Source organism: Panthera leo, chromosome A1, assembly GCF_018350215.1.
Source record: "Panthera leo isolate Ple1 chromosome A1, P.leo_Ple1_pat1.1, whole genome shotgun sequence".
Taxonomy (NCBI): Eukaryota; Metazoa; Chordata; class Mammalia; order Carnivora; family Felidae; genus Panthera; species Panthera leo.
The window spans coordinates 61,917,574-61,932,756 of NC_056679.1; the positions used below are offsets into that span (position 1 = coordinate 61,917,574).

Sequence of the window (15,183 nt, forward strand, 5' to 3'; positions counted from 1 at the left end):
GTTATTTATTTTTTTTCAGTCTAGACATGCATTGATTGAGGGGTCAAACAGAGATACAGTGTACAGAATTTGAGAGTTTTTTTTGTCTCTTTTCTTTCACAATGTTTTCTTCTCTTGGAAAACTAGTATCTCCCCATATTCAATTCTCAAAATTTCCAGGCCACAAAACTACAGACCTTCCACAACCACTGCCACCTCATTTGCCTCCCTAATGATGCATGACTTCAGGGTAAAATCCACAAAAAATGGGAATATACTTTGTAAAATTCCCTTCCTATGAATATGTGCCTCCACCAAAATCTGCTTACGTCTTTTTGTTCACCAATGTTGTTTTGTGTTTTATGTACAAGTTTTATAGCGGTTTATTGCAAAGAATCAGTCAGGTCACGTTGTAATCATTAATAGAAGGTTAAGTCTGGTTTATCTTCTTTTCTGATTGCATAACGTGTCATTTTTTATGTCTTTAAATGCTGTTTCTTTTGTCTGAAATGTCTCAGCCCTTTACTTCATGTTCCTAACTTCAGCTAATCTTCAAATATCAGAGTGTTCTCTTTCAGTGATCTGCAAGACTATAATCACTGATTTGTTTATTTATTTATCCTATTAAAACATAAGTATCTTAAACTCTGTGTCTATATTTTAATATTTCTTTATATCATCAAGGCCTAACTAAGTACCTTACCCATAGCAAGTACTTTATATATGTTTGTTGGATGAACAAAAAAGATTGAAATGAGTAAAATTAAACTAAGTCAGTCTTTATTCCTCAACATCGCCTGTTGTTGATCAGGAACTTATCTGGTGAATGTCTTCCATCTGGATCTGAGGGAATTTTCAAAATTGCCTCATGAAAATTGTCACGGAGGCCAGAAGAATTCTAAGATTAAATGGAATTAAGTGGAATTAAGATGAAAATATATGGGGAAGTTGGTATTTCTGAAGGATATTCAAAACTTGCAAAATCATACTAAATGTCTCAACAAACACTTGAGTTGTCAGAAGAAGCATCTCTAAGATCACTTCAAGAGCTATGCCCCACCCAATCGCTCTATTATTCACTTTAGAAGGAACAAGTCAATGAATAAGTCATAGTGAAGAAATAGGGTTATAAACACTTTGTGATAAAAAATTATTTCACATGTATCCTGCCAAACATTACTCAAAATTTCTGACCCACGGCCAGTTCTACTCTCAGGCTTGAGCATTAATACAGTTCTTTGTAGACTCATCTAATTATAAATATAGTCTAAAGATTACTATTGCCTCTAAAAATATATTTTTAGGTGACACCTCACTTCTAATACTCTCACTGAGAAATTTATTCTTTGTGTTTAGAGTGATGATTAGTAAGTATTATATAATAATGTTAATTTGAAGTATATTTCACGAGATCCTTCTGTCCCATATTTAAATATAAGAAAGAGAAATGATAGATTCTGATACAATAATATAGTTTGTGCTAATAGTTTGTGCCAGTTACTATTATAGATGCTTTTAAAATATGGTTTTATACTCAAGGGAATTGCAGTGGGTTTGGGTAACACAGTATATATAGTATATATAAATATCCAGTTATGAATAATAGCGATTACATTGACAAAAGATTGGAAGGTGGAAGAATTTCATAGGATGATGGATATCATCTGTAGCCTACCCATAAAAAATTTTAGCATTATATATCATTTTTATATCAATGCTTAGGATAAGTTATATTTGGAGTTTACACTTATTTATGAACTTATTTCATCTAGTTTCTTAACTTTTGTATCTACAGGGAGTATAAAAATGTTAACTGCATAGCTTTTATATTAGAATTTTGTTTGTAATACTAGTTCTGCTCTTGTAAGTTAACTGAAAAAAAAAAAAACAGAAAAGCTTTAACTGCTTGGCTTTCATATTATGGAATTATTTGCAATATTAATTCCTCATTTGCAAATTATCTGAAAACATCAGTAATCAAAATATACTGTTTGAAATACAGTTGCAATTAACAGTTTCATCAACACAGTTACGTTTCCACTGATAATTATAACATGTAAGAGGCAAAAATGACTTTAAACATACATGCAAATTAGATATTCATTAAAATAAATCATCTAGTCATAAACTATATCCTTTTCTAGATCCCATAATGGGTAAGAATTTTATCTTGTCTGCTTGGAGGCTGAAATCTATAGCTATGGCCAATAATCACATTTGATCCAATTTCTTACCATAACCATAGAAATCTGCTTCAAGGAACTACAATAGTCTACCCTGGTGACTATGTTCAAGAGAAGGAGATCCTTCTTGAGAACCAAGAAGAATAATATCCTAAATAAAGTTTTTATTTTCATTTGGAAAGAAATGGACCATCCTTTTCTCTTCCCCTACTTACTCTCTTCAGAACTTTGAGGTCATTTGGGATCATATACAAACTCAACAAAATTTCAACACATTTTAGACACCAGAAACTGTGACAAACGTTGAAAGAACTAAGGGATAATCCACTAAATTGTTAGATTGAGTGTTCATAGCAGTTGAAAACACTGTGCTACAGGCATTTTACAAAAGACTAAAATATCATTGTGCACAATACAGGCAATGGTAGAAAAGTACTGACGGCTCAAATGAATGACAATCAAAGAAAAATTTTTACTTAAATGATGCTTTAGGCTGAGAAATATCAAGTATATTCTAATCTCATGATGTGGAGTTTCACTGAGACTACTGCATTGTCAAGTCTCAAAATCATTCTGGAAATGAAATAAATCAAGAGGCTCTGGAGTGAAGACAAGGCGGCCATATTTAAGATTTCCTAAATATGAATATTTATTAAAGGCAATCAGAATTTAAAAATAAAGTGTTTACATTAAAATCTTTAATATTTTTAAAATTATATTTATATTTATAACTATAACAAATTTAGGTCTATTGTAACCTTTAAAAAATATCTTTAAAATAAATTTATTTTTGATTAAAAAAATATCAGTCTCTGTTGAGAAGGTTAAGTTTAAAAACAAACCCAAAAATTATTGTTTGGCATACTGACAGGTGATCTAGTAGGAATTGGTTTTATGCCAAGCAACTTGATTATTTTAATGTTTACTGTTTTAATTAAGTCAGTTTCTTAAATGTTATACTTAAGCACTCCTTCTTTTAAAAATGTCCTTAAATTTGGGTTCATGAAAAGGTCACTGGTAAGGATTATAAACTTTGAGTGCCTCAGTGATGGATTTTTCTTCAGTCGCTCATCACCAGGGGAGTTCTATATTGAGAAAGAAAGGAGCAGTAATTAAGAGCACAGAATCCTTCAGGGTTTCTGCTATGTCTGACTCAAGCTTGGTGGGGATTAATGCAGATTCGTGCTGAAATTCCTAGACTCCTAATGCATCCAATTACTTAGCTAGTGTTAAAATATGGCAGAATAATCTTTATATAGTTTTTCTAGCAATATGTTCTGCACCTATTAGTATGTCCAGATAGAAAAAGCAATTTTGAACATTGGTTAATTGCACATTCTGTGAAAAGCTCTGACTAGTTTCATGACAACTGCAATGCATACAAATTTGTGAACACATACCGATGTCATATAGTTTAAAAGTTCATGATAATATTGCTTCTATATTATATTAAAATATTAAGTAATAATAATAAGCAAACATTCATTTGACATTCAAAAGAGTTCAATGTAGGGGAAATTAAAACATGATACATTTAGAAAACACTTTAAAAATTCTTTACACAAAGCAGCGCCTGCGTGGCTCAGTAAGTTAAGCAACTGACTCTTTATCTCAGCTCAGGTTGTGATCTCACGGTTCATGGGATGGAGCCCCACATTGGACTCTGTGCTGACAGCACAGAGCCTGTTTGGGATTCTCTCTCTCCCTCTGTGTTGTCCCTTCCTGCTCTCTCTCTCTCTCTCAAAACAAATACATAAACTTAAGAAAAATTCTTTATATATTTTCACAGGAAACTATTCAGTATCTTGAAAACAGTAATTATATTTCTACAAAAATATATATGTAATTTGTGTATGATATTTGAATATGAAAGATATATATATTAATTTTCACTTAAAAACCAATACTTACTTATTTTATTTATAAACTTTGGGGCACTTCAAATTTATGTTTGTGATCACAATTTTATAATAATATTATTAAATGCATATAAAAACAAGGGGCGCCTGGGTGGCTCAGTCGGCTGAGCACCTGACTTCAGCTCAGGTCATGATCTCCCAGTTCGTGAGTTCAAGCCCCATATCGGGATCTGTGCTGACAGCTCAGAGCCTGGAGCCGGCTTTGGATTCTGTGTCTCCCTCTCTCTCTGCTATTCACCTGCTCATGCTCTGTTTCTCTTTTCTTCAAAAATAAAAACATTTTTAAAAAATTAAAAAAAATAACTGCATATAAAAACAAAACATTCCTTCAAATTTCCTTGCTGCCTCAATGCACACAGTTAAAAGTGTGTTCACAATTTGGGGGGAAAATTTTCAATTGGCTAGATCATCATATTCAAACATAAAAATAAAAGTTCATTAAAAAGTGGTAGTAATGTGGTCTTATGATATAGGTCCTTTAAAATATCAGATTTAGCTTTAATGTTAAAAATCTAGTTAAAAATCCATACGGCTTAAATAGATGTTATTACATAAATAAATCCGTATTTTAATTGTATTTAAAATCTGTTTTTCCCCATAGAATGTAAGGAGCATGAGGACAGGGCTTTGTGTGTGTGTGTGTGTGTGTGTGTGTGTGTGTGTCTGTGTGTGTTTTAATTGCTATATAGGCAGTTCCTAGAATAGGGCTTGGCACATATTGAGTATACCATAAATACTTTTGATACAGAAAAATATTTTAAATCTGTTTTTTTAAAGGACAAAACTTTTAAATATGTTTAGGCCAAGCTATACAGTCAAGTATACAAAAATAAATATATATTATAACTAAATATTCATCAACCCATATGAAAAAGTGTGTACTCATAACAGCAATAATTCATGACTATGAAAATATATCATCAACATCCAGACATAACTTTTTTTAAAGAATCTGATTATTTTTAATTTTGTCATTATTTGTCTTTTCCAAATTTTTATTTATACCAAATTTTTATTTAATTTTTATTTATACCATATAAAATTTATTTCTATGTTATCTTTAGCAATACCTTAGGAGGAAACATCATGAGATTCTGCAGGTACATTGCAATATTTGAATTTTCTTCCCCCTTCCAAAAAAATACTACTTTTTCATATATTAATATGAGTTGATGTCATCTTAATTTCTATTTTCAATATTTACTTTAAGTTAAAATAAAAGTTTTGTATCTTTTTCATAATTTATACAAATTATGCTAGTTTTATATGAATACAACACAGTAGTTGATAGGCTTACAGTTTCTTTACAGACAAGGGAGCTGAAGCATAGGCTACTTAGGTACATTATAAAAGGAAAATAGCATCCAACTGGTAGAGAGGAACTTAGAATTTACAGTTCTCAAAGTATGATTTTTAAAATGATGGATATTCAACATAATAAATTTAATAAAACGCTAAAACAATGCTATAGTTTAATGGAGCTATCAGAAACCTTTTATTTCCACCTATATAGTTTGTAATCTCTTAGTAATAGGTAATCTTTAATATATGAATATATCTGTAGTCATCTCCTAATTCTGTGCCAAAGAAGAAATATAATATATTTAAAGAATTCTCCCCCAAAATCAAAGGGATGTTTAATACATCAGTTTCCATTTCTAAAATAAAGTAGACCAAAATGCATACAGAATAACATTAGATTCATCACCATAGAATTTAAAATAGCTTAACACCATACAACACTCCTTATCATATTGTTTTTGACATATTTTAAGTTATATTAATAGTGAAAATCAACCATAGCACGTTCAATATTTCTCTATCATGTTACAGAGATGTGAATAACAAAAGTGTCCACTTTATTAAATACAGTTTTAAAAAAAATTTTTTTAACCTTTATTTATTTTTGCGACAGAGAGAGACAGAGCATGAATGGGGGAGGGTCAGAGAGAGGGAGACACAGAATCCGAAACAGGCTCCAGGCTCCGAGCTGTCAGCACAGAGCCCGACGTGGGGCTCGAACCCACGGACCATGAGATCGTGACCTGAGCCGAAGTCGGCCGCCCAACCGACTGAGCCACCCAGGCGCCCCTATTAAATACAGTTTTAGTGTGGATTATGTGAATACTCAATGATAATTGATACATCATTACTCTCCAATGAATATTAGATAGAGTTGTCTGTATTTGCTATATCTAAATTTTGTCTTACTATTGTTGACTGAATTACTTATACCAGCCTCTCACCCAAATTAATACACATGAACTCCTCTCATACTACCAATGTCTTCCCAGATGACAAAATCATGGTCAATTTTCATTTCTCAACCTCATGAACAATCAGCAAGTGACCTAGTTAACTTAATGAAGCCATCAGCAAGATTCAACCATGCTTTTTCATTTTCTCCTCTCTCTGCAAAATTTGGACCTAAGAACATTACTCTTTCCAGCCTCCCCCTGTGGTAAGCAGAATGATCGTCTACCAAAGACAGTCATGTCTTAATCCCCAGAAACTGTGATTATGTTATGTTCCGTGGCAAAGGTGAATTATGGTTACAAGTAGAATAAGTGATAAGAAGTGGATCTTAAAATAGATTATCCTGGATTGTCCAGATAATGTAAGCACAAGGGTCTATTTAATTTGGAAAAGTAAGACAGAAACATCAGTGTCAGAGTAATAATATGTGGGAAAAATTTACCTGGCTATTACAATGCTACCCACTTATAAGTAGGAGACATGCTCTTAGTGGATCAGGCATCCCAGTAGATACCTGAAACCACAGACTATACCAATGCCTATATATACTATGTTTTTTTCCTACATGTACATACTTACAATAAAGTTTAATTTAAAAATTAGGCATAGTAAGAGAGTACACCAATAATAAAATAGAACAACATACTGTAGTAAAATTTATGTGAATGTAGTCTCTCTCTCAAAATATCTTCTTGTACTGTATTCATTCTTCTTCTTTTGATGATGTGAGCTGATAAAATGCCTACGAGATGAGATGAAGTGAAATGAATGATGTAGGCATTATGACACAGCATTAGGCTACTACTGTTCACTTCATGATGTGTCAGAAGGAAGATCATCTCCTTCCAGCCTGCAGTTGACTGTGGATAATGGAAACCATGAAAAACAAAATTGTAGATAAAGGGGGCATGGAACTACTGGACTAGCTTTAAGACAGAAGAAAACTATGAGCCAAGGATTTCAACGTTTAAAAATTAGAATAGACAAGAAACAAAATCTGCCTTCAAATTTCCAGAAGAGAATGCAGCCCTGCAGACACATTGATTTTAGTCCATAAGACCCTTTTTAGATATCTGACCTCTAGAACAAAAATATAATATTTTTTTTGTTTTAGCCCTTAAATTGTGGTAATTTGTTACAGCAACAATAGAAAACGCATATACCTTCCTACTTAATAACCATTCTCTCAATCTCCTTTGTTGATTTTGCCTATCTCTTGTGTGTGCCACATGAGAATCTCTCGGCCACAAATTTTCCTTACCTAAATCTGCTTCCTATGTGTTTTTATTTAGATCTACAGCTTTGGATAGCACATTGTTTCCCTTCCCGCAAATATGCTGAGGTCCTAACTGCAGTACCAGTGAATGTGTGAATGTGATCTTATTTAGAAAGAAGGTCTTTGCAGATGGAATCAAGTTAAGATGGGCTCTTAGGGAAGGCCCAAATCCAATATGATTGGTATCCTTATAAGGAGAGGAAGATACCATGTGAAGACAGAGAAACAGAGGGAGAATCAATGTCATAGCAGGGACAGAAATTAGAGTGATGCTACTGTTGGCCAAGGAACACCGAGGATTTATGGCTGCCACCAGAAGCTGCAAAAGGCAAGGAAGCACCATGGCTCTGATGACACTATGATTCTGAAAGCCCTCTAGGAATGTGATACACAGGTTTTTAAAACCACTCAGTTTGTAGTGCTTTATTATGACAGCTCTAGGAAACAAGCACAACTACCAAATTTATAATTCTAATGCTAATTCATTCTTTAAAAAATAAAATTTATCCAAGTTCTTAATAGGTATTTTGACAAGGAAGTTGTACTAGATTAATTTTTTCCACCTAGGCATAGCCAGTATCTCCTTCTAAGGCCCCTTCTGCATGGTGAGGAACAGATAAGAAATACATATTTTGGCATCTACCTCCCTCTATGGTTCTGGGGTAGGTCACCAGTGAGAACTCACAGAATATTTGGATGGTACCAGAAAAAGAGGATAATAATGGGAGTGGCATCCAGATGTATGGACAGACATGAGAGTCACAGCCAGAGAAGCGATCACTTGTGATTCACTTGCTTTATTGCTACAGACTGAGATAGTAGCAGCTTTATCAGTAAGTCATAAAAATTTCCCAGGGATACTTGAAAATTATGGGCTACGTGCTTTAGTGTCTGTCTGCCTGACCTTTTAGCTATAATCTTCCTGACCTTCTGTAGTAATATCCTTAACTATTGTACCCCAACTCTCATTTCATCCAAAAACATTATAAATTCTAACATCTATATCAAGTCTCTGTTTTCTTGAATTCAAACCAATTCGGGAGCTCTCAACTTTTGCATAAGCATCTCAATAAGCATCTCAACTTTTGCATGCCCAAGACTAACTCCTGCCCTTTACTGTCCCATATCCTGACCCCAAAGCCTACTTTTTCTAAACTGTTTCCCAGCTCAGTTGACAGAAACCTTATCTGTCTAGGCAATCAGGCAACAAATCCTGAAGCTGTCCTTGATTACTGTCGCTCTCACACACTCCATTCCCAATTCATTATCAAATGCTATTGAAAAATACAACAGAATCTGACCACTTCTCACCACTTTTTTCACTGCCACCACCCTGGACTATTACAAATAGTCTTTATTCTGATTACTGTCACAGTCTCTTAATTGGTTTTCCTTCTTCTGCTCTTATTCCCCTGCAGTGTTTTTCTCAACAAAGCAGTTAGAAGATTAAGTTTTGTTCAACTAATATAGAAAACATCAATAAATTAACACTTTCAAAGTGGTATATACCTTTATAAATAGAAATGTAGACCCAGAATCATATTACTTTTAGTAAACTGAAATGGTGTTATACAAAGGCTAAGAATACCCTCTCAATTTTCATTCTGTCTATGACACCTATTATCTGGGTGACCTTTGGCAAGTGATATAATCTCCTTTAAATACAATTCGTTTTTCTGGAAGAGAAAGTTAATAATACTTTCCCATAAAGTCATTAACAAAGGACCAAATAAAATGTGCTCTGAAAATGGTTGTGGCAATTATTATCATTAGAAACAATGGACCCCTTTATTATAAATACGACTCAAGTTTGTTGTTATCAGATCCCATGCAGCATTTATTTCAAGAGACATAAATATAACAACATATATGCGGACCCATTTTCATTCCCAGGAAGGAAATGTCTCTTTTCATTTGGCAGATGGTCGTTGAACTAGCTCAAACAATTATTTGGGATCATTAACTCTGAATTGTGTTAAGAAGAATAAGCAAACCCTGCAGGTGAGAAACTAGTTCATTTACCTTACAAAGCAATCAAAGCAAATTTCTTATGGGGGAGATGGTGGGACTGGCAGCGATGTGATATAATAAGAAAATATACTGAATTCAGAAAAAGAAGATCTTGGTTGTTGTCTGTTTTCTGTCTCAGTCTCTACCTCTGCCTCTGCATCTATGTCTATGTCTATGTCTATGTCTAATCCATCATCTATAGACGAAGATCTTTATATCAGTTAAATTCTAGATAGATAAATTGCAAATCTATTTACTTACATAGATTGATCAATAGATCAATTGATCTAGCTATCTTTTCCGGGGAAAAAAGAAGTAACTTTTCCATACTTTACCTAATATAAAATATTACCACTTTTAGTTCTTCTCAAGTGCCTCCAAAAGAGTTCATTGTTTTTCTTACCCAGTTAACATTAAAAAGTAAGTTTCAGATAGTTGAATGGGTATTACCTTCCCAAATGCTCTGCCCTAAATATCATACAGGGTTGGGGCATATGGCAGTATGGCAAGAAGACTGACTGATGTGACTTTAGGTTGCTGTCTACCATCACCAGATGTGACCACCTTTTTTATCAGAGTCCTAAATTATAGTGACAAGCATGTAACTGACATTTAATTCTTCTTATGAAACATGTCTTTATTATTATTGCATATTTATTTTTTTTAATTTTTTAATTTTTATTTATTTTTGATAGAGATAGAGAGACAGAGTACAAGTGGGAGAGGGGTAGAGAGAGAAGGAGATACAGAATCCGAAGCGGGCTCCAAGATCTGAGCTGTCAGCATAGAGCCTCACACAGGGCTTGAACTCATGAACCATGAGATTATGACCTGAGATGAAGTTGGACACTAACTGACTAAGGCACCCAGACACCATTTTTTGCCTATTTAAATATGTAAGTTTTTGTTTATAATTTAGTGGGTATTTTGGCACCCAGGACAATTAGGTTGCTCTGGGATCTCATCAGGCCACAGGAAATCTGCTGAGACTACCTGAGGCACTTAAGACACTATCTACCTTGTATTGTCAACTAGACATTTTTTTTTTCTTACTGGATTTTTTTTTTTCATTTATCATGTGTTAACATGGGGAGTTTGCACAAATCTCTAGTCTCATCCTCGCCAACCTAACAGATGGAGTGTTCAAAATTTTACTTACCTAGGAACGTACGAAATAGAAAATTTTATTTTTCTCCTCCTGATTCTCTAGCTGTATCCACCTGGAGAAGAATTAACAGATTTGGAAAGTTTAGGCTGCATTGTATCTGTCAGGCAAATGTACATTGAGCTCCCCTCAACCTTGCTACCCACCACAATACAAAAACATTGTTCTTAATGTTTGTACCATTTATTGCTTGTGGCAAAATATTCTTCTGTACTACAAGATAGCTAGCTATCTCAATGCAATAACCAGCAAGATACAAAAAAACCCGATAATATTCCAAAATATCATTCTACTAGACTTTTACATCACATTGAGCCTTTCAATTTGACTTGTGTTATCAAAATATGCCCTATCTTATGTTGATAAACAACTCAGTTTTCAGGGCTCTAAAAGCTGCTTGGGTTTTGAGTTGTCTTCTCTGTGTCTTATGACTATATACAGACATCTTAAAATGAGTGTTTCAGCTTATTGGCCATAGCAGATAAAACACTGTCTACTACATTAACTATTTAACTATTAACACTGTCTACTACAAACTATTTGATAATGTTAATAAGTAAACTAATTAGCCAATTACTATAATTATTAATGTTTTCTAATTAAGATGCATTTGGGGCCTCCCCAATTCAAAAGGATCATAGCAGTACAACTACTGATTTTTTTCTTGATAATATATATATAGAGAGAGAAAAAAGCAGATAAAATATAGGCCAAGAAAAGCACATTGAAAACCCTCAGATTTTCTAACTTTATTGCACAAGTATATTAGTATATTCTAAAATCTATTTTATTAAAATTTGTCTAAGACTACAAATTTAGAGTGTTTCAATGTTTTTTTTATCATAAACTCTGCATATACTTATGCCAACTTAAAGAGACTCCTATTAAATAAATTTGTAGAAGTACACACTCCAGGGCAAAGATGCACATATAAAATTTCAACAGATAATGCCAAATTATTCTTCAGTTGTGGCAACAATTCCTTTCCTTTCAAGGTTGTACATAACATGATCTATTTTCCCAAATTTAACTAATGGTTTTAAAAACTCTTAGTTTTTTTTGAATATCGTATCTGAGAAATGGTATTTTGTTTTAATTTTCTTATAACTTTCATATATTTATTGGCCTTTTATGCTTTAGCTTTTGAGTTGTCATTTTTATTTTGGACCATTTTCTCTACTGTTTTTTTAAAAAACATTTAAAACATAGGTAGTAATCCTTTGCCTATTATGTATATTCCAATTATTTTCTTCCAGTTATTATATAAAAAACATTTCATTAATCCTTTCTTTAGCTATTGTTTAACTTACTTTAAGTTACTCTTTTATTGTAGTGACTGTAGGCTATTTAATAGAAATTCTATTTGGTACTTTATCAAATCTAGCTTCAATTTACAATATTGTGAATCCTTGCAATTTAGGGTCTATTAGTTTTTAGCTATGATATTTTGTAACTTCAAAATACATTTTTTATTTTTATAAAATATAAATAAATATAAATATAAAATAAAATTTTATATATATTTTCATTTTTTATCTCTCTGAATGCATTTAAGCCTAAATGAATTAAGTCTCTTTTAGATTGCTCTATTATCTTTAGTTCCTGGGGTGTGAATTTGCCAACTCATTGATGAATGATCCCAGTTGTGACCAAATGCTCATAATTACTAATAACTGACTCAATGACTTGGCGTGACTAAACTTTAGTAAATCTTCACAAGTTTCTTTCCCATTCTCCCTGATTTTTGGCTTGACTCCAAGCTTCAACAATCAATATAGTGCAGAACATTCCCCTTAAAAACTCATTCTCGGAATTGGCCGACCATAGAGAGTATGTTTTCTGTTAAAAAGCTCAATTGATACTGTATGTTCACTCCCATCTGCTTGACCCATTTCCCTACAAAGTCCCTGTTAACCCCAATTATTCTTCCCTATAAAAGAAAAGCTTTTTTCTCTTTGATTTTGAGACACTCATGCATGCTGAGGTCAGACTGTTCTCTTTATTAAATAATCTTTTCAAATAAAGTCTCTCCTTACCTAAGCGTAGATTTGTTTTTTAACTGACCACTGGCAGTAAGTTTCTATGTATCCTTTGTGACTGCAGCATGTGAAATCATTAACAAGGTTCTTTATTCACAGACATGATGGCTTTGCTCAGCTTCCAGCTTTCTAAGGTTTTATCAGTTTTTGTTATAACCATGCATGTGTCTGATCTCCATATTAATTTTAAAATCCAAGCCACTAAACATATATTGAGTCAAAATAGGCTGAAACACTAATGCAACTTTAATTCCAGCTTACCACTGTGGCTTTGAATTCTCTTTTTTGTTAGCACTTGGATATCCCCTTTTCTTGTTTTTAAGCTTATCTATATATTAAAATTACTTTTGTACTCAACATTTCTATATGCTGGGGCATCATAAAATTTCATAAAGGGAGTAAAATATCATAGCATATCAGTTAAATTCACCATAACAAATTGAATTATTCTTTTGAAAGTGTGTAAAATAGTATACTAAATAACATTATGTGGCTGTTAGAATATACAATTGAGCACTATGCATTGGAATAGCAAAAAATATAATCCATAGTATTGTATTATTAAGTGAAAAAAGTAAGTTAAAGAGTAGTATTTATAACATAATTCCTTTTTGTTAAAATATCTTTTGATAGTATTTGGATAGACATATATCTTGGATGAATACATATGAAACTATTAAGAATGGTTAGCTTCAGGAGGTAGGATTAGAATAGGATTAAGAGCTTTTTTTCCTCAGAATGCCTTGACTGATGTTCTTTTAGATGGCTAAATTTTCTTTTCCTTATTTCTTTTCTCTTACATGTAATATATCAGTGAGCAATTGTGTAAGTACTTGTAAAAGATGAATTCATAGGCAGTACTGCCTAGATCATAAATTGTACAAGTATTTTGGTAAACTTTACTTTCAACGTGTACTCTCTAGAGGATTTTTTAAATATTGTTTTGTTGGACTGTATTTAAAACATGCAGATATTTTATGATTACTAATGAATATTTAAGGTACAACCTACTACCTAGCTACTATAGTCAATAACATTGTATTATACACTTTAAAATTGCTAAGAGACCAGATTTTAAATGTTCTTACCATAAAAAAGAATTTATAATTATGTGACCTGATAGAGGTGTTACCTAATGCTACAGTAGGAATCATATTGCACTATATAAATGTATCAAATCAACACCTTGTCCATTTTAAAGTTACACAATGATATATGCCAATCATATCTCAACAAAAATTTAATTTAAAAATGAATAGTAAATTCTCTTGATTTTATTTTTGTGCAAGAAAGTTACATGATTAAACACCTTTAGAGAGATCATACGACTCTGGTCCCCACAGCAAGGAGGGACTAAGAGCAAGTTGCCTTGAGGTAGGAGAGACATGTTTTGTTTTGCTTCTTAATTTTATGTTCTGTTTAATTCTTACTTAAGCAGAAAGAGGCTTTTTTATACTTAAATTTAGTTGCCTTCACTTGTAAAACATTCCTTGCCCTCACAACACTCCCCAAAGGAATAAGAAATAGTCTACAAAAATGTGTAACTCCTCAGGTCTTGTGAATGAGCAGCAAAACTTCGGTGGTCAAATCACATCAAGCAGTGTGAGTGGTTCCAAAGAGCAGATGCACGCAGACCCAGGGAGCATAGCCAGCTATCTTTCACATAATTTAAACAACAACAAAAAAGTGTTTACCAATAACACTCAGAGGTGATCATGCACATTCACACCGTATTATAATTATTAAATGGAGATTCTTACACAGCTTACTGCCTCAAAACATACTTCATTTTCTTCTCACCACCTGGAGGAGTCTATAAAATGTCATAAACCAGGCAATATTTGAATTGATGTTTCAGGGATACATCAAACTTTCCCAGAAAAACTGGAAGTACTTCCAAGAAAGGAAAGCAACCTGTGCTGATGCAAGAATGTATGAGGTGATATGAAATGTTTAAGAACACATAAAATGCACAAAACTCCCTGAAGAGAGGGAGATAGGATTAGATTGGAATTTCAAGAGATGCAGATGATAAGCAAATACGGGCCAAAAGGCAATCAACCAGTTTTGACATGCTAGGAATTTCTGTACCTCATTCTGAAAGGTACTAGTACCAAAAAGATTAATGTGTACAAAAAGTTTAGTGGACATTTTCAAAGATTCTAATCCATTGGTCTAAGATAAAAACTAGAAATCTTTTTGAGCAACTTTTGTCAATTGAAAAATATATTTGATTTATATAAATATAAATATTAAGCAACTTTTGTAAATTGAAAAATACATTTGATACATATGAATATAATATGATAAATGGTTTGACATGAGTATTCATATAATAGAACTAAGCTTTAGTTAA

At 32.7% G+C, this 15,183-nt stretch overlaps 1 long non-coding RNA gene across 3 annotated transcripts in view; it reads right to left on the reverse strand.

Annotated features, from left to right (window-relative positions):
- Positions 1–3,067: 3,067 nt before the first annotated feature.
- The window catches only part of LOC122214133, a 303,112-nt gene continuing 290,996 nt past the window's right edge, over positions 3,068–15,183 (reverse strand). For 2 of the 3 annotated variants that reach the window (XR_006199759.1, XR_006199754.1), the window contains 2 exons: positions 10,783–10,843; positions 7,009–7,079 (listed from right to left, as the gene is read on the reverse strand). This is a non-coding gene — a long non-coding RNA (uncharacterized LOC122214133). Of the gene's footprint in view, positions 3,248–7,008; positions 7,080–10,782; positions 10,844–15,183 lie in introns of those variants that run through there. The other variant, XR_006199758.1, reaches the window with a different exon arrangement.